Source organism: Podarcis liolepis (assembly GCF_965112155.1).
Source record: "Podarcis liolepis genome assembly, chromosome: 15".
Taxonomy (NCBI): domain Eukaryota; kingdom Metazoa; phylum Chordata; class Lepidosauria; order Squamata; family Lacertidae; genus Podarcis; species Podarcis liolepis.
The window spans coordinates 4498100-4526008 of NC_139566.1; the positions used below are offsets into that span (position 1 = coordinate 4498100).

Consider the following 27909-nt stretch of genomic DNA (forward strand, 5'->3'; position numbering starts at 1 on the left):
TGAGGCTCCAATACTTTGGCCACTTCATGAGAAGAGAAGACTCCCTGGGAAAGACCCTGATGTTGGGAAAGATGGAGCGCACAAGGAGAAGGGGACGACAGAGGACAAGATGGTGGGAAGCGGCCCTTTTGCTGTGGGGCTGAAGATGGCCACTGAAATCCACTATAAAGGAAAGGCTCTGGGCCTCAGCCGTTTGCCAAAGGGACTAGAGAGCCGTTTCCTAAAAGACTCTTGTCTCTCCTTCAGTGGAAAACAGAGAACTGCTCAGAAGCCCCACAGCAATGTTCCATGGAGAGGACTAGTGGCTCCAAGCCGTTGCTCTCGCGAGGAAAATGGCCGCCTGCTTCTCTCACAAGGGTTGGTGTGTGGCAAAGGACTGCGCTGAGATGAGAACAGGGTGAAGAGGAAGGGCAGCGCTCTGCTCTTCATACCCAGGAGTTGCTGTTTACCATTATGGAAAATGGCGTGGGGCGAAACGGCATTTTCTCATCCCACTGGAATGCTACCCCAGTTCTTAATCAAGACAGCCACCACCCTGTGTTATTGGAATTCCCCTCCAGAGAAAAGAAAAAACAATTTTCACAATATGTAATTAAACTGCGGAACTCCCTCCCACAAGAGACAGCTTAAAGATCTAGAGTGCCTAACAACAACAACAACAACAACAACAACAACAACAACAGCAACAATTTATTTATACCCCACCAATCAGGCTGGGTTTCCCCAGCCACTCTGAGCGGCTTCCAACAAAATATTATACTTAGTCAAATTAGTGACCCCATGCCAAATTAGTGACCCCATGCTAAATTAGTGACCCCATGCTAAATTAGTGACCCCATGCCAAATTAGTGACGCCATTCCAAACTGTTGCCCAAAAAGTCCAGAGAGAAACTGTATAAAAGGCATTTCCACCAGTGCCTTGAAACATCTCCTCTCTCCTGTCACTTGGCTTCTCCATCACTTGGTAAGTTGTCTTTAACTGAATTTCTTCTTAGAGGAGAGAAGGAAGGAAGTGTTTGATTATGGAACAGAGATCTTTTTGAAATTTGGTTTGACTCAATTAGCTGTCAATTGAGAGACAAGAAGCAGTTTTGGGAAGAAGAACTCAAATCTCTACATCCTAGGAGTTGTGTTACTGGGATTGTTTTGGGCTCAACAGAAAATTTTAACCTAGAGTTGAATTGGGGCTTTTAGAAATGCGAAACTGGGTACTTTCATGGTTGGAGCCAGCTAGGAAAAGAAGATAGCAGCCGTGGTCCTGAGTGGTTTTGCAAAACCTTGCCTAGGGTCCCTGTTCCCTGTCTTTCTGGAGAAAGCTGCTCTGGCCATGGTCACACCTGCTGCCCATGGAGCAGCTGAACTGGGTTTTTGAGGCTCACTCTATGCAGGGCTGCCTTGTTCCAGCCCCACTGACCCTTTCTTGCATGAGGCAGGTCTGGCAGAGCCAGGTGCTCCCCTGAAACCCTGGAAAGGGAATCCTTCTTTCTGGTGAAGAGAGGTGGGGAACCTCTGGCCCTCCAGACATGGCCAAACTACAGCCCTCGTCTCCTCTGCTTCCTGCAGCTGCTGAGATTTGTAGTTCAGATTCAAAGCGTTCCCCATTCCTGCTCGAGGGACAACCCTCTGCTAGATGAACCCATGGTCAGGTGCATTGAAAGGAGCTCCCTGCCTTCTGAATGTAATGCTGAATGTGGGAAGGTGGCTTGGAACATCCAGGGAAATCTAGAGGAAATTGAGGTGCGGCATACTTAGCCAAATTAGTGGCACCACGCCAAATGGTTTGCTTGAACTCTCATGAGAAACCGTCTAAAAGGGCCCACAATGTATGGCTTTTCCACCAGCTTTCCACCAGTTTCCGCACTTTCCGGAGAAAGCTGCTCTGGCCATTGTCACCTTTGCCCATTTTGCATTTCAACTGGACTGCTGATGCTCATTCTGGGTGGGGATGCCTTGTTCCAGCCACACTGACCCTTTCTTGGATGAAAGGGCAAGTACCGTATGAAGAAAGGGTGCAGCGTTTGGAACTGTTCAGTTTAGTAAAAGGGTGAGTACGAGGCACATGATGGAAGTTTATAAAACTAGGCAGGGCAGGGAGAAGCTGAATAGATGGACTAGAATTCCTGGACGTTGGAAGATTTGGAAAATGAAAGTAGTACCTCTTCACCCACTGTGGAACTTGTTCCCACATGAGGTGGCGAGGGCAAGCAATTTGGGTGGCTTTCAAAGAGGTTTGGACAAATTCATGCAAGAGAGGGGTATTGCTGGCTACCAGCCACCATGGTTATGCTTTCCCCTCCACGATTGGAGGCAGCATGTTTCTGAACAAAAGGTCTGGAAATCACAAGAGATTTCCTGTGTCTGATCCAGCCAGCTCTTCTTAGCTTCTTTTTAAAATTGTTATTTAACCTGTCACCCATCCCATTTCCTTGCGTCCCAGGGCAGGCTACAACATTAAACACTTACTTCGATGGGAATCCACATCTTTCTGAAAGTATCCTTGAAAATGTTCTCATTTCAGGTTCTCCAAGACTCCTCCAAGATGTCCACTGTCAGCATGGGAGTCACCCTTAAGGTGCCGATGATGCCAGACATGGAACCAATTTCCATTCCTTTTCGTTTTCATATATGGGATGATGTTCCCCACCCTACAGGACAGCCCCCAGCTGGAAACTGAAATAACAAACCTGGAGATGGTTCGTAATCTCGGAGGCCAGCCAGGTCTCCGCGATGACAGGGATGCCATCTTTTCTGACATCCGTAGCCGCCCACACCTCATCTTTGCTCTGTCCCACATGACTCCTTCCTTACAAATTTTCCTTCTAGCTCTGCTGACTGTGTATCTTTCCTCCATTTGCGCCAAGCAACCCTCAAGAGCTGCACATCTTCCCCTGAGGATTCCCGTCTGGGGCCGTTTTTAGCCGGCTGGGCCAGGGCAAAGGGAAGGATGAGATGCATTCCCTATGCAACCGTGAGATGAATTTTTACAGAGATCCTGGGAAGGCAGCTCAGTCTGCAGGACTGTAGGAGGGTCTGTTAATTGGGGAGAAGGCGTTTGACCAGAATGAGGGATGAGAAAGGGGTGGCAGGCAGGACGCAGGCTTGTCACGGAGAAACAGGCGCCCCCTTTGCAGCTGGAATCAGACAAAGCTGCCCAGATGCACAGACAGCAGAAAAATTGTTTTGCGAGTATCATCCTTAAAAGCCTGCCGGTGTGCGTGTCAACTGTCGGGACATTTCCATAGCTTCTGTTCAGTTATGAACCTGCTCCCTTCCTCATGTATTGCTTATTAATTTTCCAATAAGAACATCCAATTAACATATCAAATCCAATGGAATAAAAATAAAAAACTAAAATAAAAAGTCCAATTGTCTTCCAAATTGTAATCTTGTTTTTTTTTTACTTCCCACTGTCTGAATTCCAAAGCATTTCCCACATCCTCATAGTCCTGCCTCTTGTCGTCAGTGTTTTCACAATTCCGTATCATGATTTTATCCGCCTTTCTTCCTTTCAAGCAAGAGTCGTGGCGTGTTTGGGGATGGGAGCCCAACGTCAGCCTTGTCTCCAGTCCTCCCAGTCCTACCTGGAGACGCTGCTGGGGGTTGATCTTCTGTTTGCAAGACATGGGCTCTGCCAATGGAGTTTGATGCTCCTACTCATCTGGCTGGTTTCCCTTGTTAATTAGTCGGTGCACTCATTAGCGCGCCTCAGGCATGATCTACACCTTTAAAAGCAATAGTAATGATACATAACAGCTCAGTCTCTGGCAGGCAGCTCGGCACCTTTGATTACAGAGGGTGCCTTGCCAAGGAAGCATTTCCTCAGCTGTTTGTTTCTGAGGGGAAATTATGTTGTTCTCTAAAATTTGGGTCAGTATGGAAAGTGTCTCCTGAAAGCAGACAGTTCAAAAAATATCGGAAACCCCCCGTCCTGCGAAATACTGATCAGTTACTTCTAAATTATCAACTCATGGTTTGGGGATTAATTAGGGTTGTCGTATTCCCCAAAGTGAAAATCTGGACAGAGCTGTCGAGCTGCTTTTTTTGTGGGGAGTTTCAAAGTTGTTGAGGTGTTTCTTGTTTGTTTTGTTTGAACATCTGGAAAAGCTCTGGGGGCTTTATTATTATTATTATTATTATTATTATTATTATTATTATTATTATTATTATTAAACTTGCCATACGTCTATATTTTCCCGAACATTCAGCAAGAATCTGCCCAGACGACATTTTGCTTAGCAATTCCCGGTCGTATGGCAGCCCTAGAATAAGAAGGCAGCAAAAATGGATTTTGCAAGTCCTTGTGGTCATGAAAACACATATGCTTTGAGCCTGGAAGGATAAATACCTACTTACTTAATATTAATTTCTTCATTTCATGAGATTACTCTACTGCTGGATTGTAATAGAAAAGTTAAGAAAGCCGGAGGGGACAAGGGTTATCAAGCGAATGGCTGCTACCTGAAATCTTCCGTTTTCCCTCCCATTTTTTTTTTACCTCAGGAAGGTCGCCCCCAGCGGCAACATGGCTGCCCCAGCCTCCTTTTTACCTCCTCGGTGCCTCAGAGCAGACACATGGCAGAAGGCTGACTCCTCTATTCTTCTAGCAGATTAGAACCCAAGCGATCAAATAAAACACATATAGTTTGCGGTTGTGGTTGTTTTCTGAGGCATGGAGAACAACAGCAGCAAAAATTAAACAAGGGTCCATAGTGGTGGTGGCATTTATCAAACAAATGGCTCCCACTTCAAATCCTCCTGCAAAAAACCCCGAGCCTCTTCTGTTTTCCCCCTTCCCCCCATTTTTCTACCTCAGAAAAATGTATGGGCCTTTAGAGGAGTTCTCTGACTTCCCCAGAAGGAGAGACACCAGCCTCTTAGGGAACATCTCTCTCTTTCCCGTGCCAAACGACTGAGGCCCAGAGCCTTTCCTTCATACAGTAATGGATTCCAGCCGCCATCTTGAGCCCCAAAGCCAAAGGGCCGCTTCCGCTTCCCACAGGGAGGCAGAGAGTCCTTCCCACCATGATAGGACTCTTTGTGACTTCTTCACTGCACATCTGAGGCCATTTCAGCACTTGTGAGGGGAAGTGGCTCATTTCAGAGACCTAAAATGCCGAGGGGAGCCATCATTTTCCCTCTCTCTTGTGGCTCCTCTGAAGGACTGAGGGGGAAATGTAGACTGGAGCAGCCACACTTTTGGGGGCTGACATTCCTTTTTTAAAAAAATAATAATTTTTATTGATTTTCCAGCCATTTGAACACAATAAAACAGAAAAAACCAAAAAGGAAAAGATAAAGCAAAGAAAAAAGAGAAAAAACATAAGATTAACAAAACAAGACACAAACCATTTAAAACACAAAACAATTTCAATATCTAAACTTTCATTCCCTTATTTCCACGACCTCCTCACGCCTCCCTTTCTGTATTCCACTTCTATTAATTGTTTCTGCAATTCCTTTTCATCTTCCTCTGTTTTCTATCCTATAATTATCTTAACATATTCTAATCTTATTTTTCCCTTTAATACTCTATTTCAATTTATACTTAATTCCTTATAACATTTCTACTAAAGCCATATAACTTCATTCCAACATTTTTCTAACATTCATTATTTTTACAATATTTCTATACATAGTCTTAAACTTTTTCCAGTCTTCTTCCACCGACTCTTCTCCCTGGTCTCGGATTTCTGCCAGTCGTTTCTGCCAATTCCATATAGTCCATCAACTTCATCTGCCATTCTTCCCGGATAGATAAATCTTTTGTCTTCCAGTACTTTACAATGAGTATTCTTGCTGCTATTGTTGCATACATGAGACAAATTCTATCCTTCTTTAACACCAATTGACTGACCATGCCCAGGAGAAAGGCCTCTGGTTTCTTCAAAAGGGTATATTTATTTATTTTTTAATAAGATATTTATTAAAGTTTCACAAATTATATAATCAAACACAACAATACAAACAAACACAAACAAAAAAACCCCACGTATAATTTCAAATCCTTATTTTCTTAAAACTTACTTCACCGACCTCCTCATACCTCCCCTTTCTGCATTCCAATTTCAAATATTTAGTTCAGCAAATCCTCACCCTTAATTATGTCTAATTGTAAACCTTACTTTTCTTTTAACTTAATCTTTACAGCTGTAATCCACTTACTTACAAAAGCCACATCATTTTAACACTCATTAATTTTACAATGTTTCTTAAGATAGTTCTTAAATTTCTTCCAATCTTCTTCCGCCGTCTCTTTTCCCTGGTCTCGGATTCTGCCAGTCCCATATAGTCTATCACCTTCATCTGCCATTCTTCCAAGGTGGGTAGATCTTGTGTCTTCCAATACTTTGCGATGAGTATTCTTGCTGCTGTTGTAGCATACATAATGTTCTGTCTTTCTTTGGCACCAATTGGCCGACAATGCCCAGGAGAAAGGCCTCTGGTTTCTTAAGGAAGGTATATTTAAATACCTTTTTCATTTCATTATATATAATTTTCCAGAAAGCCTTAATCTTTGGGCATGTCCACCAAAGGTGAAAAAAAGTACCTTCAGTTTCTTTACATTTCCAACATTTACTATCAGACAAGTGGTAAATTTTTGCAAGCTTGACTGGAGTCATGTACCACCTATAAATCATTTTCATAATAGTTTCCTTTAAGGCATTACATGCCGTAAATTTCATACCGGTGGTCCACAACTGTTCCCAGTCAGCAAACATAATGTTATGACCAATATCTTGTGCCCACTTTATCATGGCTGATTTCACTGTTTCATCTTGTGTATTCCATTTCAACAGCAAGTTATACATTCTTGACAAGTTCTTAGTATTGGGTTCTAACAGTTCTGTTTCTAATTTTGATTTTTCCACCTGGAAGCCAATTTTCCTGTTCAATTTGTAAACCTCCATTATTTGATAGTAATGAAGCCAATCTCGCACTTTAGCTTTTAATTTCTCAAAACTCTGCAATTTCAGTTTATACCCTTCCTGTTCCAAAATTTCCCAATATTTCGGCCATTTGGCCTCCATATTGAGTTTTTTCACCGCCTTTGCCTCCACTGGTGACAACCACCTTGGGGTTTTATTTTCCAGCAGATCTTTATATTTAATCCAGACATTATATAATGCTTTCCTGACAATATGATTTTTAAAAGCTTTGTGAGCTTTAACCTTGTCGTACCATAAATATGCATGCCACCCAAAAATGTTATTAAAACCTTCTAGGTCCAAAATGTCTGTGTTCTCAAGAAGCAGCCAGTCTTTCAACCAGCAGAAGGCTGCTGATTCATAGTAGAGTTTAAAGTCTAGCAGGGCAAATCCCCCCCCCTTCCTTTGCATCAGTTAAAATCTTAAATTTTATTCTAGGTTTCTTGCCCTGCCAGACAAACTTCAAGATATCTTTCTGCCACTTCTTGAAACAATCCATCTTGTCCACAATTTGCAATGTTTGAAACAAAAACAACATTCTAGGCAATACATTCATTTTAATCACAGCAATGAGGCCTAGCAGTGAAAGCTTCAAATTTGACCATATTTCTAAATCTTTTTTTACTTCTGCCCAGCACAAAAGGGTATATTTAAATACCTTTTTCATTTCGTTATGAATCATCTCCAAGAGTGTCTTAATCCTTGGGCATGTCCACCAAAGGTGAACTCTAATCCTCAAATTCGTCTGTTTTTCCTTAAATTCAGTCATAGCGAGCGTCAACTTATGTTCATCAAATTGCCTCTGTAGGGCTGGGGCTCTCTTTCTCTTTCTCTCCAGTTGTGTTTCTGTACCTTCAACAGCAACAGCTTTCTCCTTGACTTCCTCCACAGCTTGTCATATCAAAATAGGTTCTTGTATCAATTTCTGGGTGGTTTCTGTATTGGTATTGTCCATACTCCCTGCATTCAAGTCAACCTCAACAATTGAGACATCCACCTTCGCATTTATCCTGTCCATTTTCCTGTGAAGCTGATCCAATGAGTCATTTATCTTATATAATGCCGACACCAAAGCCTCTTCTGTCAACATTCCTCTTAGTTTCTAATATACTAGTACAGAGACAGCAACAAAAAGAAGAGGAGGGCTTAATAATAAACCTCTCCAGCTTTTTCCCTGGCCTCCTCCGCAGTTTGCCGTATCGAAATAGGTTCCTGTGTCAATTTCTGGGTAGTTTCTATATTAGTATTATTTATACTTTCTATATTTAAGTTAGTTTTAATGATTGAAACATCCACTTTCGCATTTATCGTGTCCATTTTCCTGTGAAGCTGATCCAGTGAATCATTTATCTTAAATGATGCCGCCACTAGAGCCTCTTCTGTCAACATTTCTCTTGGTTTACATATACTGGTACAAAGGCTCAGAAAAAGCAGGGGGGCCTGATGGTGAACCTCTCCTGGATTGTTGCCAAGTCCTCCCAGACCTTCATGCTTTGTCAGCAGTTGACTGGTCTGCTTTTCCTCTTCCATTTACCATAACACTTAAAAGATCAAGGTCAGTCCCAGAGTCTCACAGTTTTTAACTTGCAGCTGGAAATTCCCCTAGTCCAGCTCTTGTAAAGCAACCGGTTTCAAAGGCTTCCACTAGGGGGAAACAGTTTCTATTTGCAATAGTCAATAGTATCCTCTTTTAAACGATCCGAAAATTAGTTTCAAGTTAGCTTCAATTTTCAGTTACTTTTACTCCTTTTTAAAGCAGCCGGAAACAGTAGAAACAATGTATTTCTCTTGTTTAACTAGCTGTCAATGAACGTTCTAAATGCTGTCAATGAACATTCCAAAGTGCGTCAGACCTACTAGCAGCCCGTTTCCAGGGTCAGAGCGGCGGTGTTTTAGATCTCTTCGCTCTCTCCTGCAGGCATATTCAGTCCACAACTCCCCCCCCCCTCTTCTCCTGCCTCCAAAGGGGGGTTTTGTTCTTTACCGATGGAAATTTAATTTTTTACAAAAGACTTTCCAGGACTCCAGCTTGCAGCTTCATTGCCTCAGTCTATTTACAAAAGGGGGAGGCGGACTTCCTGTTTTGAACCTCCCCGCTTCGATACCAAATTATACTTTTAGAAATCCAATTCTCCCGTTTCAGCTCTACTCACAGGTAATTACTTTAAGGTCAAATTGTCCACAGGAAAAAGTCAGTGCTCTCTGGCAACGGCTGTGTGGCTTCGCTCCGTGGAAGAAGCAGACGATTCGAAGCACCGCGCCACTCACCCGACGTCGCTCCGGAGACCCGAAAACGGGTTTCCCCGCGAGTAGGGGAGGCGCAGAAGGTGCCCGCCGAATCCCACGTTCATAGGCTTCTCCCGCCTGTGATTTTTACGGGTCTCCGCCTTCGCCGTGGCGGCCAGACCCAATTTTTCCACGGGGCAAATTCCCCCCGGTCAGAGGAATTCCGCCATTGCCTATGGCGCCAACCCGGAAGTCCTCAAGGATATCCTCTTTAAGGGATCCGGGGTGTGTGGATCCTGTCCAATGCCTGTCCCCCCCTCACAGTGCTACAATTCCCAGCACTCTTAAAGATCTACAGTGCCTAATAATAATAATAATAATAATAATAATAATAATAATAATAATAATTTATTCATACCCCACCCATCAGGCTGGGTTTCCCCAGCCACTCTGAGTGGCTTCCAACAAAAGATTAAAATACAATAATTCATCAAATATTAAAGCCTTCCCTAAACTGAATTCTATGAAGAGGGGAAAGTGTTTTAAATGTGTTTCAACAATGAAGTTTGTCTGTAGCCGTGATGCTCCACATGTGATGCTTCAAAAGCATGAAGGCTTAAGAAAAAAACCCAAATCCCATAAAGAAAAACACGAAGAACTTCCAAGATGAAGCTGAGCCAAAAGAAAGCAAAGCAGTTTCCTGAGCCAAGACGTCGCCTGACATGAAAGATAACATCTTACAACATAGTAAGATTGGTTTACATGGTCTGGGAGGGTGGCCAGGGGCATTCTGGTAAAGTCTAGACTTTATTGAGGTGGAGTATAATTAGCCAAATTAGTGACACCATGTTGCCCGAAAAGTCCAGAGAGAAACCGTATAAAAGGCTTTTCCACCAGTGCCTTGAAACATCTCCTCTCTTCCGCCACTCGGCTTCTCCATCACTTGGTAAGTTGTCTTTCACTGAATGGCTTCTTAGAGGAGAGAAGGAAGGAAGTGTTTGATTATGCAACAGAGATCTTTTTGAAATTTAGTTTGACTCAATTAGCTGTCAATTGAGAGACAAGAAGCAGTTTTGGGAAGAAGAAGTCAAATCTCTACATCCTAGAAGTTGTGTTACTGGGGTTGTTTTGGGCTCAACAGAAAATTTTAACCTAGAGTTGTATTGGGGCTTTTAGAAATGCGAAACTGGGTACTTTCATGGTTGGAGCCAGCTAGGAAAAGAAGATAGTAAAAGGCGAAAGATTTATATGATCTGAAGAGAAACCAGAGTATCATTTTCCCTCTCTCTTGTGGCTCCTCTGAAGGACTGAGGGGGAGATGTAGACTGGAGCAGCCACACTTTTGGGGGCTGACATTCCTGAGGTAAAGAAATGGGGGGAAGAGGAAAAACAGAAGAGGCTCGGGTTTTTTTGCAGGAGGATTTGAAGTGGGAGCCATTTGTTTGATAAATGCCACCACCACTATGGACCCTTGTTTAATTTTTGCTGCTGTTGTTCTCCATGCCTCAGAAAACAACCACAACCGCAAACTAGATGTGTTTTATTTGATCGCTTGGGTTCTAATCTGCTAGAAGAATAGAGGAGTCAGCCTTCTGCCATGTGTCTGCTCTGAGGCACTGAGGAGGTAAAAAGGAGGCTGGGGCAGCCATGTTGCCGCTGGGGGCGACCTTCCTGAGGTAAAAAAAAAAAAGGGAGGGAAAACGGAAGATTTCAGGTTGCAGCCATTCGCTTGATAACCCTTGTCCCCTCCGGCTTTCTTAACTTTTCTATTACAATCCAGCAGTAGAGTAATCTCATGAAATGAAGAAATTCATATTAAGTAAGTATGTATTTATCCTTCCAGGCTCAAAGCATATGTGTTTTCATGACCACAAGGACTTGCAAAATCCATTTTTGCTGCCTTCTTATTCTAGGGCTGCCATACGGTGCGGAATCGCTAAGCAAAATGTCGTCTGGGCAGATTCTTGCTGAATGTTCGGGAAAATCTAGACGTATGGCAAGTTTAATAATAATAATAAAGCCCCCAGAGCTTTTCCAGATGTTCAAACAAAACAAACAAGAAACACCTCAACAACTTTGAAACTCCCCACAAAAAAAGCAGCTCAACAGCTCTGTCCAGATTTTCACTTTGGGGAATATGGCAACCCTAATTAATCCCCAAACCATGAGTTGATAATTTAGAAGTAACTGATCAGTCTCAGAGTGTGAGGCCAGCAGTATTTCCCAGGACGTGGGGTTTCCGATATTTTTTGAACTCTCTGCTTTCAGGAGACACTTTCCATACCGACCCAAATTTTAGAGAACAACATAATTTCCCCTCAGAAACGAACAGCTGAGGAAATGCTTCCTTGGCAAGGCACCCTCTGTAATCAAAGGTGCCGAGCTGCCTGCCAGAGACTGAGCTGTTGTGTATCATTACTATTGCTTTTAAAGGTGTAGATCATGCCTGAGAAGCGCTAATGAGTGCACCGACTAATTAGCAAGGGAAACCAGCCAAATGAGTAGGAGCATCAAACTCCATTGGCAGAGCCCATGTCTTGCAAACAGAAGATCAACCCCCAGCAGCGTCTCCAGGTAGGACTGGGAGGACTGGAGACAAGGCTGACGTTGGGCTCCCATCCCCAAACACGCCACGACTCTTGCTTGAAAGGAAGAAAGGTGGATAAAATCATGATATGGAACTGATGACAAGAGGCAGGACTATGAGGATGTGGAAAATGCTTTGGAATTCAGACCGTGGGAAGTCAAAAAAACCAAGATTACAATTTGGAAGACAATTGGACTTTTTATTTTAGTTTTTTATCTTTATTGGATCGGATTTGATATGTTAATTGGATGTTCTTATTGGAAAATTAATAAACGCTTTTTTAAAAAAGAGGAAGAAAGGAAGGAAGAAAAGCATCTTTATTCAGGCTATTAGCGCAAGCGTAGAAGTGAATACATGAGGAAGGGAGCAGGTTCATAACTGAACAGAAGCTATGGAAATGTCCCGACAGTTGACACGCACACCGGCAGGCTTTTAAGGATGATACTCGCAAAACAATTTTTCTGCTGTCTGTGCATCTGGGCAGCTTTGTCTGATTCCAGCTGTTTCTCCGTGACAAGCCTGCGTCCTGCCTGTCACCCCTTTCTGATCCCTCATTCTGGTCAAACTCCTTCTCCCCAATTAACAGACCCTCCTACAGTCCTGCAGACTGAGCTGCCTTCCCAGGATCTCTGTAAAAATTCATCTCACGGTTGCATAGGGAATGCCTCTCATCCTTCCCTTTGCCCTGGCCCAGCCGGCTAAAAACGGCCCCAGCCGGGAATCCTCAGTGGAAGATGTGCAGCTCTTGAGGGTTGCTTGGCGCAAATGGAGGAAAGATACACAGTCAGCAGAGCTAGAAGGAAAATTTGTAAGGAAAGAGTCATGTGGGACAGAGCAAAGATGAGGTGTATGCGGCTACGGATGTCAGAAAAGATGGCATCTCTGTCATCGCGGAGACCTGGCTGGCCTCCGAGATTACGAACCATCTCCAGGTTTGTTATTTCAGTTTCCAGCTGGGGGCTTTCCTTTAGGGTGGGGAACGTGGGCTATTCTACGATCCACATTCTGAGTTGCATTACAGTGAGTGACATTATGACATCATCAGTCGATAGTGCAGAACGAAAAGGAAGGAAAATTGGTTCCATGTCTGGCATCGGCAGCATCTTAAGGGTGAATCCCATGCTGACAGTGGACATCTTGGAGGAGTCTTGGAGAACCTGAAATGAGAACATTTTCAAGGATACTTTTAGAAAGATGTGGATTCCCATCGAAATAAGTGTAAGAGTTTAATGTTGTAGCCTGCCCTGGGACACAAGGGAAAGGGATGGGTGACAGGTTAAATAACAATTTTTAAAAGAACCTAAGAAGAGCTGGCTGGATCAGGCACAGGAAATCTCTTGTGATTTCCGGAACTTTTGTTCAGAAACATGCTGCCTCCAATCGTGGAGGGGAAAGCATAACCATGGTGGCTGGGAGCCAGCAATACCCCTTCCCACATTCAGCATTACATTCAGAAGACAGGGAGCTCCTTTTAATGTGTTGTCCCTAGAGCAGGAATGGGGAACGGTTTGAATCTGAACTACAAATCTCAGCAGCTGAAGGAAGCAGGGAAGAAGAAGAAGACTTTGGATTTGATATCCCGCCTTTCACTCCCTTTAAGGAGTTTCAAAGCGGCTCCTTTCCCTTCCTCCCCCACAACAAACACTCTGTGAGGTGAGTGGGGCTGAGAGACTTCAGAGAAGTGTGACTGGCCCAAGGTCACCCAGCAGCTGCAGGTGGAGGAGCAGGGAAGCGAACCTGGTTCCCCATATTACGTGACTACCGCTCTTAACCACTACACCACACTGGCTCTGGAAGATGATGGTTGTAGTTTGGCCATGTCTGGAGGGCCAGAGGTTCCCCACCTCTCTTCACCAGAAAGAAGGATTCCCTTTCCAGGGTTTCAGGGGAGCACCTGGCTCTGCCAGACCTGCCTCATGCAAGAAAGCGTCAGTGGGGCTGGAACAAGGCAGCCCTGCATAGAGTGAGCCTCAAAAACCCAGTTCAGATGCTCCATGGGCAGCAGGTGTGACCATGGCCAGAGCAGCTTTCTCCAGAAAGACAGGGAACAGGGACACTAGGCAAGGTTTTGCAAAAACACTCAGGACCATGGCTGCTATCTTCTTTTCCTAGCTGGCTCCAACCATGAAAGTCCCCAGTTTCACATTTCTAAAAGCCCCAATACAACTCTAGGTTAAAATTTTCTGTTGAGCCCTAAACAATCCCAGTAACACAACTCCTAGGATGTAGAGATTTGAGTTCTTCTTCCCAAAACTGCTTCTTGTCTCTCAATTGACAGCTAATTGATTCAAACCAAATTTCAAAAAGATCTCTGTTCCATAATCAAACAGTTCCTTCCTTCTCTCCTCTAAGAAGCGATTCAATGAAAGACAACTTACCAAGTGATGGAGAAGCCAAGTGGCGGAAGAGAGGAGATGTTTCAAGGCACTGGTGGAAAAGCCTTTTATACGGTTTCTCTCTGGACTTTTTGGGCAACAGTTTGGCATGGCGTCACTAATTTGGCTAAGTGTACCTCTCCTCAATAAAGTCTAGACTTTACCAGAATGCTCCTGGCCACCCTCCCAGACCATGTAAACCAATCCTACTATGTTGTAAGATGTTATCTTTCATGTCAGGCGACGTCTTGGCTCAGGAAACTGCTTTGCTTTCTTTTGGCTCAGCTTCATCTTGGAAGTTCTTCGTGTTTTTCTTTATGGGATTTGGGGTTTTTTCTTAAGCCTTCATGCTTCTGAAGCATCACATGTGGAGCATCATGGCTACAGACAAACTTCATCGTTGAAACACATTTAAAGCACTTTTCCCTCTTCATAGAATTCAGTTTAGGGAAGGCTTTAATATTTGATGAATTATTGTATTTTAATCTTTTGTTGGAAGCCGCTCAGAGTGGCTGGGGAAACCCAGCCTGATGGGTGGGGTATAAATAAATTATTATTATTATTATTATTATTATTATTATTATTATTATTAGGCACTGTAGATCTTTAAGGGCGCTGGGAATTGTAGCACTGTGAGGGGGGGGCAGGCATTGGACAGGATCCACACACCCCGGATCCCTTAAAGAGGATATCCTTAATGAGGAGGGGCAGGCAGAGGCTAAAACCTCCCCTCCATCCAAACAAAGGCTTACCTGCATTTCCCAGCAGCGGGTACCCAGAGTCATAATGCGGAGGAGGGAGAAGGCAGACTCCATGGCCAGTAGCCACTGATAGCCTTATTATCCTCCACGAAACTGCCTCATCGTCTTTCAAAGCCATCCAAGTTGGCGGCCATCGCTGTCTCCTGTGGGGGGGAGTTCCGCAGTTTAATTATGTATTGTGAAAATTGTTTTCTCTTTTCTCTGGAGGCGTCTGCCTTCTGGGGGATTCCAGTAACACAGGGTGGTGGCTGTCTTGATGAAGAACTGGGGCGGCATTCCAGTGGGATGAGAAAATGCCTTTTCACCCCATTCCGATTTCCATAATGGTAAACAGCAACTCCTGGGTATGAGGAGCAGAGCGCTGCCCTTCCTCTTCACCCTGTTCTCATCTCAGCGCAGTCCTTTGCCACACACCAACCCTTGTGCGAGAGGGAGAAGCAGGCGGCCATTTTCCTCCGGCTTAGAGCCACTATTCCTCTCCATTTACAGATAGGTAGCCGTGTTGGTCTGCCATAGTCAAAATAAAAAAACTCCTTCCAGTAGCACCTTAAAGACCAACTAAGTTAGTTCTTGGTATGAGCTTTCGTGTGCATGCACACTTCTTCAGATACACATGCACGGAGGAAAATGGCTGCCTGCTTCTCCCTCTCGCACAAGGGTTGGTGTGTGGTAAAGGACTGCGCTGAGATGAGAACAGGGTGAAGAGGAAGGGCAGCACTCTGCTCCTCATACCCAGGAGTTGCTGTTTACCATTATGGAAATCGGCGTGGGGCAAAATGGCATTTTCTCATCCCACTGGAATGCCGCCCCAGTTCTGAATCAAGACAGCCACCACCCTGTGTTACTGGAATCCCCCAGAAGGCAGACGCCTCCAGAGAAAAGAGAAAACAATTTTCACAATACATAATTAAACTGCGGAACTCCCCCCCACAGGAGACAGCGATGGCCGCCAACTTGGATGGCTTTGAAAGACGATGAGGCAGTTTCGTGGAGGATAATAAGGCTATCAGTGGCTACTGGCCATGGAGTCTGCCTTCTCCCTCCTTCGCATTCTGCCTCTGGGTACCCGCTGCTGGGAAATGCAGGTAAGCCTTTGTTTGGATGGAGGGGAGGTTGTAGCCTCTGCCTGCCCCTCCTCATTAAGGACATCCTCTTTAAGGGATCCGGGGTGTGTGGATCCTGTCCAATGCCTGTCCCCCCCTCACAGTGCTACAATTCCCAGCGCCCTTAAAGATCTACAGTGCCTAATAATAATAATAATAATAATAATAATAATAATAATAATAATAATTTATTCATACCCCACCCATCAGGCTGGGTTTCCCCAGCCACTCTGAGCGGCTTCCAACAAAAGATTAAAATACAATAATTCATCAAATATTAAAGCCTTCCCTAAACTGAATTCTATGAAGAGGGGAAAGTGTTTTAAATGTGTTTCAACGATGAAGTTTGTCTGTAGCCATGATGCTCCACATGTGATGCTTCAGAAGCATGAAGGCTTAAGAAAAAACCCCAAATCCCATAAAGAGGAACACGAAGAACTTCCAAGCTGAGCCAAAAGAAAGCAAAGCAGTTTCCTGAGCCAAGACGTCGCCTGACATGAAAGATAGCATCTTAGAATTGGGTTACAGGGTCTGGGAGGGTGCCCAGGAGCATTCTTGTGAAATCTAGACTTGACTGGGGTGGGGTATACTTAGCCAAATTAGTGACGCCATGTTGCCCGAAAAGTCCAGAGAGAAACCGTATAAAAGGCTTTTCCACCAGTGCCTTGAAACATCTCCTCTCTTCCGCCACTTGGCTTCTCTATCACTTGGTAAGTTGTCTTTCATTGAATCGCTTCTTAGAGGAGAGAAGGAAGGAACTGTTTGATTATGGAACAGAGATCTTTTTGAAATTTGGTTCGACTCAATTAGCTGTCAAGACAAGAAGCAGTTTTGGGAAGAGAAACGCAAATCTCCACATCCTAGAAGTTGTGCTACTGGGATTGTTTGGGGCTCAACAGAAAATTTTAACCTAGAGTTGTATTGGAGCTTTTAGAAATGCGAAACTGGGTACTTTCATGGTTGGAGCCAGCTAGGAAAAGAAGATAGCAGCCGTGGTCCTGAGTGTTTTTGCAAAACCTTGCCTAGGGTCCCTGTTCCCTGTCTTTCTGGAGAAAGCTGCTCTGGCCATGGTCACACCTGCTGCCCATGTAGCAGCTGAACTGGGTTTTTGAGGCTCACTCTATGCAGGGCTGCCTTGTTCCAGCCCCACTGACCCTTTCTTGCATGAGGCAGGTCTGGCAGAGCCAGGTGCTCCCCTGAAACCCTGGAAAGGGAATTCTTCTTTCTGGTGAAGAGAGGTGGGGAACCTCTGGCCCTCCAGACATGGCCAAACTACAGCCCTCGTCTCCTCTGCTTCCTGCAGCTGCTGAGATTTGTAGTTCAGATTCAAAGCGTTCCCCATTCCTGCTCGAGGGACAACCCTCTGCTAGATGAACCCATGGTCAGATGCATTGAAAGGAGCTCCCTGCCTTCTGAATGTAATGCTGAATGTGGGAAGGTGGCTTGGAACATCCAGGGAAATCTAGAGGAAATTGAGGTGCGGCATACTTAGCCAAATTAGTCGCACCATGCCAAATTGTTTGCTTGAACTCTCATGAGAAACCGTCTAAAAGGGCCCACAATGTATGGCTTTTCCACCAGCTTTCCACCAGTTGGTTTGCGGAAGGTGACAGCTCAGAGGCAGACAGTTTCTCTCTGCACTTGGAACAAATATCTTAGCTGGTAGAATTAATTACCCAAATTAGTGGTGCTGAAGCAAGATATTTGCTGCAGGTGCAGAGAGAACCTGCATAAAAGGGCTCAGCGCGTAGGGCTTTTCCACCAGCACTTTTGAAGATCTCCTCTCTTCGGCTGCTCAGCTTCTTCAGCTTTTGGTAAGCCCCTTTTAAGTAAATTGATTACTAGAGCAAAGAAGTTTGCAACGGATTGACTATGGGGCAGTTATTTACTGGGGGTTTCCCCAACATGCCTTCCTTCTTAGCTTCACATGGAAATCAGATTTGGGAAGAGACCTTCAGGTCTTTACTTGCAATTCCCTGTGCCACTGGCATTGTTTTGGGTTCAAACAGAAGTCCCACTTCTAATAGGACTTCTGAAATGTGGAGCTGGGCCCTCTCTGGGATGGAGTTGGATGAGGGTGAAAAGGGGGGTCTCTTCCTCCTAAGAGACCAGAACTGGCAAGGGGAAGATGTCCTGTTCTGGGTCTGGTTGTCATTTGTTTGAAAGAGTAGCTCTGTGTAATGGGAAGATCCCTGGACCCATTTCCCCTCCTCTGGGAATCTCAGGCCAGTGCCCCATCCTCCTCTTCTTCTGAGAAAGGTGCTGTGCCGTTGCCACAGGATGTGCCCACGTTGCATCTCAACGGGAGGAATCAGGAGCTCTTTAGGCAGGGCTGGCAGTTGCCTTTTCCTGGGTGAGGCAGGTCAGACAGGGAAAGAGGCTCAGCTGGACTCCTGGGACGTCAATCCCACTCACAGCTTAGCAGGGCTGGGGAACCTGTGGGCCTCCAGCTGTAAAACAACTCCCACCCCCTCTGGCCTTGGCCAATGTTGGCTGCTAGGGCTGCTGGGAGTTGTAGTTCCTCAAGCTCTGGAAGGCTACCTGTCCCCATCCCTGCTGTAGAAACAACACTCAGCTAGGGGGACCAACAGTCTGAGCCCAGAAGAGGAAGGATCCTGCAGGGCCAGAGCGTGAGAGACGTCTCTCAAATTTCAGAGGGAGAGGGAGAAGGGTCAGAGAGACACAACCTGTCAAATGGGGGTGGGAATCATTGAGACTTTTCCATTTGAAAATCACTATTTTAATGTTTTACCATCATTCAACTTACTGTCCCAGGCCTGGCTGCAACGATTAAAAATCAACATTAAATTCATCTTTTATATCTCTCGTTATCTGAACTGTCGCCTTCCTGGAGATGCATTCTTTAAGTCATCGTAAAGGAATCTCAATATAAAAGCTGAAAAGTAAGGGGAACTGCCTCCTCCCGGTCTGACAAATATTTCTCTGGTTATCTGAGAGGTAATGTCTGATTTCCCCTGTTTTCACGTGTTTCTGAAAGTATCCTTGAAAACGTATAATTTCAGAGTATCCAAGACCCTTGCAAGATGTCCGGTCTCAACAATCTAACTCCCTATTCAGGGATGCCAGTGAAACCCCCCCGAGACGAGGATCTTTGGGCTATAATATACGGATTGACTTTCGTTATCGTGCGGCCACTACGATTCCCTCGTTGAGGATTCACTTCTGCTGCTTCCTTTGATATTTTGGATGGTCTCACGTTTTGAACAGAATGCAGGGCAGTCATGTCACTCACCAGATGCACCCAGTTGAGAATCGTCTGCTTTTCTGATCCTAATGTAATGTAGTTTGTGCTCTTGAGGGCCAGGAAGACCGAAATGCTGAGCGCCCACTACGCAAACTATCCATGGCTGCCGACATGTCATCTTTGCTCTGTAACACATTCTTTCCCCTTGCAAATCTTCCTTCCTCCTCTGCTGAGTGTATCTTTCCTCCATTTATGCCAAGCAAGCCTCAGTTCACTGAGTCAGAATTGGCGGAAGATCTGCACATCTTCCACCGAGAGGCTCTTGCCTGGGGCCATTTTGGCCTCCTGTGAACACTTTTATGAGTGTTTTGGTTTCCTTTAACCTCTTAATGTTGCATCTCTTCTCCTGCTTGACCTGTTGATCCCAGAGAATGTTCCCTCCTTCCTTGCTAGCCATTAAAGCTTCACTGCAGCATCACAGAGGCCTCTTGCGTGTTTTTTCTCCTGCTTTACTGGTTCTCAGCTCACCTTTCATGAAGTGCAACTGGCAATCACAAATATGTCTCCTTGATATGTGTCTGATCCTGTCCGACACCCATCTGCGCTGACCCCTATTAGCTTATCCTGCCTGAAAGTCCCTGCCAAGACAGGCACTGCTCGGGCGGAAGGAGGGATTCCCAGCTACTCCTTGGAAGCTGTTTCTGCAGTTCCAAGGTGTCCAGTCGTGATGAAGTCAGCAGAAAGAGGACTCAGGAATGGGGTTAGGGGCGTTGAGTTTAGTTTGCATTTAAAGGTGAATCTGTCTAATTCATAATTTGCAATTTGACATAATAGCCAAAACACGTCACCCTTCAAAATACACCCTTGTATGAAGGTGTGATGCTGTTCCCCAAGCAAGCAATGTTTTGAAAGAAAGAAAAACCCGTATGTCAAGATGAAAGAGTGCATAAAATGAAGAGATTAGTGAATTATGTTAACATACAAATCTGGATTATATCAGTGGACTTTGATTGCAAAATTCCATGTCGAAATGTGGGGGATTGGGAGAATTTTGCATTGATGCTTATGAATTTTCACAAGGCTAAATAAATAAATAAATAAATAAATAAATAAAAAACTTCTGCAGACACGAAGGGAGCTGAATTCACATTTGGAAACAGTGAGAAACTGGGATTTCTAAAATTAACAGGTTGAAGGGACAAGCATTCCTAAGCTGTGACCAGAAGACCAGGACAATATTCAACCTTCCCCTACTATGTTCCAAAAGGTATCTTGCAGGCCAGGTTACACCTTGTCCCGGGAACGTGCTTTGCTTCATTTGGGCTCAGCTTCACCTTGGATGATGTTCTCTGTGTTCCTTTTAATGGAGTTCAGGGTGTTCTCTTGACTCCTTCAGGCTTCAGAAGCATCCTCTCCTTCCCTCTCTCAAAGGCCTGCTCACCAATACGTAATCTCTGCTCCAAACATTTGCAGGGTCATTGTAACAGCATAAAAAAGGCCTTGAACACTGACAGTTCCAGGAATCACGGAACATTGTCCTCCCCAAGAATTCTGGGAAATGTAGCTTACCCCTCACAGAGCTATGATTCCCAGCACCCTTAGCCAGCTATAGGGACCAGAGTCTTTTGAGGCAGAAAATGTCCTTCACCTGCAAACTCCTACCACAACCCAACACTGTGTGCTGTGACCTGAGTCCTTTTGTACTCAAATTTAGCTGCCATATCTGCCCCGGTAACATGGATAAGAAAGTCACCAGATTTAGCCAGGTGGGGCATGAGTCAGCATTACAAACTTATGTGGAATTAACCCAACAAACACTTTCCCTAATGCTGCCCTCCTTTAGTTTTTTGCCACCCCCACCCCCAGTTTACTCTGAATGCTTTCCAAACCTCCTAGAAGTTGGTGTAAGTAGCATGAGCTAGACACCAGAACGAGAGACAAAATGAACTTTGAATTAATGTTTCGATCTATTAAAGGGACAATATGTACAGGAAGGAATGTGGATATTTATATTAGGGTCTTCATAGTACCTGATTAGAGTTTCTGAAGCCTCAGGAGACACCATTGCTGACACCAGTCACAAAGTGGCTTCACCCTCTAGCCATGTTGCGTGGCGAGTTCCCGCCTCCCCCATGGAAATAAAGACACGGGACACCAGTATTTTAGGTTAATGGGCAAAATTAGGCCACAACTTTACTGATTACAGGAATTGAGCTGTATTGGCTTAGGCATTGGTCCTATCGACTAACTGGCTTCAGCCTGATTGCTAGAAGACCGGCAAGGGTTAACCACCAGTAGTGGGAGTCCTGCTGATGTACATCAAGTAGGAGCTCCCCCGGGGTCACCGCTCGGGGGCGTGCCTTAGGCCCAAACCTCCATAGGCTTCGGACAGGGCAACACCCCCTGGAATCCTTTACTGGACTACCCTTCGATATGGGGGAAGGTGATGGCGCTTCCTCCCCCCCACTCATCTGCATAACAATACCCTTACCAATGCCTAACCGCCAATGCCGAGGAAGTTGTTACGATTTGCTACGAGGTAGGCGAAAAACCCAATGGCTGGTGCCAATTTGCCAAGTTGAAAAAAATCCTGCCAGGCCCCTTAATGACGACCAAGCGAGGTCCATAGCAAGGTCAAGGAACAAAAACCTTAAAGGGCGGGAGGGTGGGAAACCGGAGCAGCTGGGGCGCTGGAGCAGAGAAAGAGGGAAATCCTCAGGCGCGCCGGCCCTAAATAGCGCGGGCCACGCCTCCCGGGCCAGCCGATTGGCTGGCAAGGGACATGACGCGCCTGAGGATTCCCTGCTCTCACAGGGAATGCAAGCCAGCCCCTGCACATGTGGGGGGAGGGCGTGAAGGCCGCAACCCCACCTCCTCTCCAGCTCGGAAGTGGCTTTCCCTAAATCCCCACGTTGGCCAGATAGTCCTGCACCCTCTCCCACCTGGACCAGTGTGGATGAATTGACTTGATCCAGGCTCCTCCCAGTTAAATAAGTTTTCTCTTCTTTCTCACCTCCCAAGACTGCTCAAGAAGGACTTCTGCTACGCATGCTTGCAGGGTATTTTAACAGTACAAGGCCTCAAACGTTCACAGTATATTTTCCCATCGAAGGATTTTGGGAAATGCAGTTTACCCCTCACAGAGCTACGATTCCCAGCTGTCTGACAGAGCCCATCGTTTTTAAAACTGTGCTGTGAATGTGCTCGAAAGGTAAGATGTGTGTTCCTCTGTGGCCAGGATAACATATGCTCCAAACATTACGCTAAAGGAGCATGAATGATTCAGGAAACACCCCAAGTCCCATTAAGAGGAACATCAAGAATATCCAAGATGAAGTTGCGGAAAAACAAAGCTAAACAGCTTCATGAGCAAAGGGGTGGCTGACATGAAAGGTAATTTATTGGAACATGGTACATTTAGTCCTCCTGGTGGTGCAGCAAGAAAGCTGCAAGCGCATTAAGTTCCTAGACATTAGTGCATGGGTAGGCAAACTAAGGCCTGGGGGCCAGATCTGGCCCAATCCCCTTCTCAATCTGGTCCGTGGATGTCATTTGCTGCACTTAGCAGAAAAGCACTCCCGGCAGCCAGCCATAAATTCCTTTCTTTATTTTCTTCTGACACGATTACATGCAGAATAAAGAAAGCGACCCGTCTCTCATGATGCGTTGCTCTAACTACTTTCTCTTTTCCCTCTCCCTCGAGACCAACAGAGCCAACAGCGCCGCCCCTTCCATTTTCCCCTGTGATGTGGATCCCCCTCTCTCTGAAGCACCCCTTCCTCCCCAGACTCACTATCCTCTTCTCTGTCATCTGAGGAGGACTCAGTACTGGGCAGTGGAGATCGTTCCCTGTATCCTCTAATTCTTTCCTCCCTCGCTGCCTGCAGTTCCCTGACAGTGGATGGTCCAAGAATCAGCCTGCTTTTACATGAGTGGAATGCGTCCTTTTATTTTATATGCCTCTCTGGGTTATTTGTGGGGCCTGCCTGGTGTTTTTACATGAGTAGAATGTGTGCTTTTATTTGAAATGCACCTCTGGGTTGTTTGTGGGGCATAGGAATTTGTTCATTTTTCCCCTTCAAAATATAGTCCGGCCCCCCACAAGGTCTGAGGGACAGTGAACTGCTGAAAAAGTTTGCTGACCTCTACATTAGCACATAGAATCATGGAAGGGACCCCGAAAGCCATCTCCTCCAGCCCCCCAGGGAATCTCAACACATAGTCCCCCATCCAATCTGAAACCATACGGGACCCAGCTTAGCTTTGCAAAGTAATTAATTGGTTGGGGACCTGCATCACAAATTCATAAAAGGTAAAGGACCCCTGACAGTTAAGTCTGGGGTTGCAGCGCTCATCTAGCTTTACAGGCCGAGGGAGCTGGCGTTTGTCCGCAGACAGTTTTTCCGGGTCATGTGGCCAGCATGACTAAGCCGGAGCAGTACCTATTTATCTACTTGCACTTTTTGGGGTGCTTTCAAACTGCTAGGTTGGCAGGAGCAGGGACCGAGCAACGGGAGCTCACCCCGTCATGGGGATTCAAACCGCTGACCTCCTGATCGGCAAGCCCTAGGGTCAGTGGTTTAGACCACAGCACCATCCTCATCCCCACAAATTCATACAAATGTGCAATTCGAAGGTTGGTGTTTTTCAGTTCTCATACCATTTTTGGAAACTGAATCTGAATCTGTTGAATGGTCTCTTTAAATTTGAAGGTTCATTATTGTTTCACAAGATGTGTATGTCTTTAAGGGCCCGAACAAATAATGTGACCTGGTTTTACAGCTGTGAAGCAGTGTAGCAGGTGGTAATTAAACTGTTGTGTATGGTATTTTACATGGGTTCTCTCTGTGCTTTGAAGAAAATATGTTGGCATGGGGTCACTAATTTGACTACCTTTACCCCACCTAGATTCGCTTGATGTTCCTAGCAATTCAGATGCAACTTGACTCCAATGTTATGTGTTTGGATGAATTACTGTCATTTCAGCATCCTCCTTTGCTTAGATTCAAACCATTCCCCATTCCCGCTCTAGGGACGACCCTCTGCTAGAAGGTCGGACACATTAAAAGGAGCTCCCTGTCTTCTGAATGTAATGCTGAATGTGGGAAGGGGTATTGCTGGCTACCAGCCACCATGGTTATGCTTTCCCCTCCACGACTGGAGGCAGCATGTTTCTGAACAAAAGTTCTGGAAATCACAAGAGATTTCCTGTGCCTGATCCAGCCAGCTCTTCTTAGGTTCTTTTTAAAATTGTTGTTTAACCTGTCACCCATCTCTTTCCCTTGTGTCCCAGGGCAGGCTACAAGATTAAACACTTACACTTATTTCGATGGGAATCCACATCTTTCTGAAAGTATCCTTGAAAATGTTCTCATTTCAGGTTCTCCAAGACTCCTCCAAGATGTCCACTGTCAGCATGGGATTCACCCTTAAGGCGCCGATGATGCCAGACATGGAACCAATTTTCCTTCCTTTTCGTTTTATAGTATTGGCTGATGACGTCATGATGTTTTGAGGATTTGCTTCTGCTGCTTAATTGGATATCCTAGATGTTCTCATGTTTAGAAGAGAATGCAGTTTTAATGTCACTCAGAATATGGATCCTAGAATAGCCCACGTTCCCCACCCTAAAGGAAAGCCCCCAGCTGGAAACTGAAATAGCAAACCTGGAGATGGTTCGTAATCTCGGAGGCCAGCCAGGTCTCCGCGATGACAGGGATGCCATCTTTTCTGACATCCGTAGCCGCCCACACCTCATCTTTGCTCTGTCCCACATGACTCCTTCCTTACAAATTTTCCTTCTAGCTCTGCTGACTGTGTATCTTTCCTCCATTTGCGCCAAGCAACCCTCAAGAGCTGCACATCTTCCCCTGAGGATTCCCGTCTGGGGCCGTTTTTAGCCGGCTGGGCCAGGGCAAAGGGAAGGATGAGATGCATTCCCTATGCAACCGTGAGATGAATTTTTACAGAGATCCTGGGAAGGCAGCTCAGTCTGCAGGACTGTAGGAGGGTCTGTTAATTGGGGAGAAGGCGTTTGACCAGAATGAGGGATGAGAAAGGGGTGGCAGGCAGGACGCAGGCTTGTCACGGAGAAACAGGCGCCCCCTTTGCAGCTGGAATCAGACAAAGCTGCCCAGATGCACAGACAGCAGAAAAATTGTTTTGCGAGTATCATCCTTAAAAGCCTGCCGGTGTGTGTGTCAACTGTCGGGATTTCCATAGCTTCTGTTCAGTTATGAACCTGCTCCCTTGCTCATGTATTGACTTCTAAGCTTGCGCTAATAGCCTGAATAAAGATGCTTTTCTTCCTTCCTTCCTCTTCTTTTAAAAAGCGTTTATTAATTTTCCAATAAGAACATCCAATTAACATATCAAATCCAATCCAATAAAGATAAAAAACTAAAATAAAAAAGTCCAATTGTCTTCCAAATTGTAATCTTGTTTTTTTTGACTTCCCGCGGTCTGAATTCCAAAGCATTTCCCACATCCTCATAGTCCTGCCTCTTGTCATCAGTTCCATATCATGATTTTATCCACCTTTCTTCCTTTCAAGCAAGAGTCGTGGCGTGTTTGGGGATGGGAGCCCAACGTCAGCCTTGTCTCCAGTCCTCCCAGTCCTACCTGGAGACGCTGCTGGTTTGCCAGACATGTGCTCTGCCAATGGAGTTTGATGCTCCTACTCATCTGGCTGGTTTCCCTTGTTAATTAGTCGGTGCACTCATTAGCGCTTCTCAGGCATGATCTACACCTTTAAAAGCAATAGTAATGATACATAACAGCTCAGTCTCTAGCAGGCAGCTCGGCACCTTTGATTACAGAGGGTGCCTTGCCAAGGAAGCATTTCCTCAGCTGTTCATTCCTGAGGGGAAATTATGTTGTTCTCTAAAATTGGGGTCGGTGTGGAAAGTGTCTCCTGAAAGCAGACAGTTCAAAAAATATCGGAAACCCCCCGTCCTGCGAAATACTGATCAGTTACTTCTAAATTATCAACTCATGGTTTGGGGATTAATTACGGTTGCCGTATTCCCCAAAGTGAAAATCTGGACAGAGCTGTTGAGCTGCTTTTTTTGTGGGGAGTTTCAAAGTTGTTGAGGTGTTTCTTGTTTGTTTTGTTTGAACATCTGGAAAAGCTCTGGGGGCTTTATTATTACAGTACTATTAAACTTACCATAAGTCTAGATTTTCCCGAACATTCAGCAAGAATCTGCCCAGCCGACATTTTGCTTAGCGATTCCGCACCGTATGGCAGCCCTAGAATAAGAAGGCAGCAAAAATGGATTTTGCAAGTCCTTGTGGTCATGAAAACACATATGCTTTGAGCCTGGAAGGATAAATACCTACTTACTTAATATTAATTTATTCATTTCATGAGATTACTCTACTGCTGGATTGTAACAGAAGAGTTAAGAAAGCCGGAGGGGACAAGGGTTATCAAGCGAATGGCTGCTACCTGAAATCTTCCGTTTTCCCTCCCTTTTTTTTTTACCTCAGGAAGGTCGCCCCCAGCGGCAACATGGCTGCCCCAGCCTCCTTTTTACCTCCTCAGTGCCTCAGAGCAGACACATGGCAGAAGGCTGACTCCTCTATTCTTCTAGCAGATTAGAACCCAAGCGATCAAATAAAACACATATAGTTTGTGGTTGTGGTTGTTTTCTGAGGCATGGAGAACAACAGCAGCAAAAATTAAATAAGGGTCCATAGTGGTGGTGGCATTTATCAAACAAATGGCTCCCACTTCAAATCCTCCTGCAAAAAAACCCCGAGCCTCTTCTGTTTTCCTTCTTCCCCCCATTTTTTTACCTCAGGAACGTCAGCCCCCAAAAGTGTGGCTGCTCCAGTCTACATTTCCCCCTCAGTCCTTCAGAGGAGCCACAAGAGAGAGGGAAAATGATGGCTCCCCTCGGCATTTTAGGTCTCTGAAATGAGCCACTTCCCCTCACAAGAGCTGAAATGGCCTCAGATGTGCAGTGAAGAAGTCACAAATTGTCCTATCGTGGTGGGAAGGACTCTCTGCCTCCCTGTGGGAAGCGGGAGCGGCCCTTTGGCTGTGGGGCTCAAGATGGCGGCTGGAATCCATTACTGTATGAAGGAAAGGCTCTGGGCCTCAGTCGTTTGGCACGGGGAAGAGAGAGATGTTCCCTAAGAGGCTGGTGTCTCTCCTTCTGGGGAAGTCGGAAGTCTAAAGGCCCATACATACCCTCCAACATTTCTCCAATGAAAATAGAGATGTCCTATGCCATTATTATTATTATTATTATTATTATTATTATTATTATTATTATGCCTCTCCCATCTGACTGGGTTGCCCCAGCAGTTCTTGGTGGCTTCCAACATATATGCGGTAAGCATTCAACATTAAAAAACTTCCCTATACAGAGCTGCCTGCAGATGTCTCCTAAATGTTGTACAGCTCCTTATCTTCCTGGCTCAGGGGTTGCATAACTCCATAGCCATGAGCCACAAGAGATGGGCGTAAGAGATGCATGGAAGAAGGCACAGAGAGTCCCATAGTCCTGGGAAGAGCCTTTTGCCTCTGTGGGAAGCGGAAACGGCCCTTTTGCTGTGGGCTCAAGATGGCCGCTGGAATCCACTGTAAAGGAAAGGCTCTGGGCCTCAGCCATTTGCCACAGGGACTAGAGAGCTGTTTCCTCAAAGGCTCTTGTCTCTCCTTCAGTGGAAAACAGAGAACCGCTCTGAAGCCCCACAGCAATGTTCCATGGAGAGGA

General features: G+C 45.4%; 1 long non-coding RNA gene across 1 annotated transcript; it reads right to left on the reverse strand.

The window, feature by feature from the left end:
* Nucleotides 1-2044: 2044 nt before the first annotated feature.
* Nucleotides 2045-27825, reverse strand: LOC310694400. The gene is made up of 3 exons (XR_014519663.1): nucleotides 26984-27825; nucleotides 25425-25931; nucleotides 2045-3261 (listed from the first exon to the last, which is right to left on the reverse strand). It is a non-coding gene; the product is annotated as an uncharacterized lncRNA (long non-coding RNA).
* Nucleotides 27826-27909: the final 84 nt, after the last annotated feature.